This window comes from Clinocottus analis, unplaced genomic scaffold, assembly GCF_023055335.1.
Source record: "Clinocottus analis isolate CAN_PGR_092001 unplaced genomic scaffold, fCliAna1.0.p SCAF_12, whole genome shotgun sequence".
Classification (NCBI taxonomy): domain Eukaryota; kingdom Metazoa; phylum Chordata; class Actinopteri; order Perciformes; family Cottidae; genus Clinocottus; species Clinocottus analis.
In genome coordinates this window covers 19,550,923-19,553,652 of record NW_027175843.1, presented here as the reverse complement: position 1 = coordinate 19,553,652, position 2,730 = coordinate 19,550,923, and the positions used below count along the sequence as shown (strand labels likewise).

The 2,730-nt window shown below is 39.8% G+C and overlaps 1 pseudogene; it reads left to right on the top strand.

Annotated features, from left to right (window-relative positions):
- The first annotated feature begins 681 nt into the window (after window positions 1-681).
- LOC137783130 (trace amine-associated receptor 13c-like) lies at window positions 682-1,888 on the top strand (annotated as a pseudogene).
- Window positions 1,889-2,730: the final 842 nt, after the last annotated feature.

Below are 2,730 nucleotides of genomic sequence, written 5' to 3'. Positions count from 1 at the left end.
GTACCTGAAGAGTTGGGATTGATAATGTGTTGGAGGGAGAGTGGGACACTTTGGAGTCTAATAGAAAAGCTAATTGGCAGATTAACAAGAGGAAACACCGGACATCCAGCTGGAGACTATGACAAGCGACCTGCTGAAGATCCACCTGGCTCTCAGACCAATTGGGGGTCTGGAGCTGCACGGGCCGCCTGGCAGAGGTAGCTGAGTGTGGAGGTCACAGCACCTGGCCAACTGGAGATCAGAAACATTGAAAGGGTTTTTCTGACTAGTGATCAGAGAAAACTATTGAGGTGGGCCAGCAGGGAAATGGTGACAACTGCAGGGTCTAAAGTTCAACAACACATGACAGAACTCATAACGACTCGTATATCTAGTGCAACTTCTTTATGCGTATATCTATGGCTTATCCAGGTTCATGGCATAATAGTAACCAGAAGCTGTATCCTCTCTCCTTCTTGTCTTAGTCATAACTGTCCTAAAAAGGTAACTTTGGCTGTGTTGTGATGGGCCTTGCTGTTCCCTTTTTTTTTAATAGAGCAGGAGGAGGTGAAATACAGGGGAAAGCCCAATGAAGATAGATGAAACAGTCAGGGGGAAGTTCAGTCACTCCCACAAAAACAAAGTTGTCACCAAAGTAAAAGAATGAGGGACGTGGAAGAAGAAAAGAGATTCATCAGTTGTATGACGAGCTCAGCAGCTTCTTGTCTCTTCATCTAGAGAATGAAAACTCTTGAAGAAACTGAACTTTGCTTTCCACAACTCCTCAACTCCTCCTGCAGGAAGATCACGCGTCCTCACTCTGTATCTATACTCACTTACATTATACTGTCCACCATCTGTCTGCTCACTGTGACTCTCAACCTGCTGGTCATCATCTCCATCTCCCACTTCAGGTATTCAAAATTGTATAAAATCTGTACAGAAAAGAAATAGATAATGGAACAAAACTAAATATCAGAATTGTACTGTGATGGGAAAATGTGTTTTTGTTCTTTAGTCATTGCTAATATCTTTTTTTTTTAAACTGATGCTACTAATACTGATCAGCATGTTGTTCTCTTTTCTCTTCAGGCAGCTCCACACATCCACCAACCTCCTCCTCCTCTCTCTTGCTATCTCAGATTTCTTCGTAGGTTTCCTCATGTTGTTTCTAATTTTGCTCTTAGACGGCTGCTGGTTGTTTGGTGACCTCATTTGTATTCTCCGTACTGTTGTGGACTATATTATCACCTCTACCTCAATAGGAACCATGGTGCTCATATCAGTTGACAGATATGTGGCTATTTGTCAGCCTCTACATTATCCCAACAAAGTTACACAAAAAAGAGTTCAACTCAGTGTTTGTCTGTGTTGGATATGTTCTGCTTTTCTTCACATTCTGCTGCTGAAGAACAATCTGGAACAACCAGGCAGGTATAATTCCTGCTTTGGAGAGTGTGTCATTGTCATTTACTACATTGCTGGAGTTGCAGATCTTTTTTTCACCTTCATTGGTCCTGTCGCTGTCATCATAGTTCTGTACATGAGAGTGTTTGTGGTGGCTGTGTCTCAGGCTCGTGCCATGCGGTCTCATGTTGCAGCTTTCTCTCTCAACTGTTCAGTGACTGTAACTGCTAAAAGATCTGAAATGAAAGCAGCCAGAGCTCTTGGTGTTGTTATTGTTGTATTTATTTTGTGCATCTGCCCATATTATTGTGTTTTGCTCGCAGGCCAGGACAACTTGCTTGGTCTCACATCTACCTACTTCATATCATTTCTGTTTTATTTCAACTCCTGTCTTAACCCTGTGATCTATGCATTGTTTTACCCCTGGTTTAGAAAATCTATTAAAATCATTGTTACTCTTAAGATACTGCAGCCTGGCTCATGTCAGACCACCTTGCTGTAGAGAGACGCTGCATGGAGGCTAAAAATAGACCAAAAAAAGTGCTGAGTCAGGCTGGTGAGAATTAATTACCAGATGTAAAAGTCTTGGTTCTCATCTGCTTGGTTAGTCCACACAGTGTGAGGTGGATTAAAATATGTTCTCTCTCTTAAACAAGTTGACAAAATCACTCTAATGTACCTTGACACTGAAAATAACAAACTAAATATTTAACATTTTGGATCTTCTGCAATATGACTCAGTCAAACCTGGAACAGTGTAAAGATTGAAGTGGCTGACTTAGATTTATGTTATTTAAAGGTACGAGTCTAATGGTTCATCTGTTATATGAAAGGTCTCAATGTGAGGAAATAATAGGCAGGTTTAATAAGGTTAAAAAAAACCTGCTTCACAGGTTAACAGTTAAACTATACGAATATTAGATTGAAATACTTTGGCCACCGGATGATGGTAAACGCATTTAACTGGAGGCCTGCAGTGTTTTCTTTTCAGCAAACAATCGTAATGTTTACCTAAAATGCAAGTTTTTAAATCCTTTTCACTTCTGAAATCAGGAGAGAACTAAAACGTACTGATTGCCTTAATAAGTTATGCATTATAAGAATAATTACTAGCATCTTGATAATATGATCTAAATGTAATATGCAGATATTGTTAAATAAGTTATTGTGCTTCTCACTGAAAAGCTGTTTCTGCATTTTATTCTCTTGGATAAACAATAAGCTCAAAGCTCTTTAATGCTGGTTTTACACACATAAATATACACAGGTCCAACAACTGACATTAGAAGAGGGCTTTGGGGTCATTTCCCTGTGAACTAAATGCTTTAATGATTCGACAAGAGC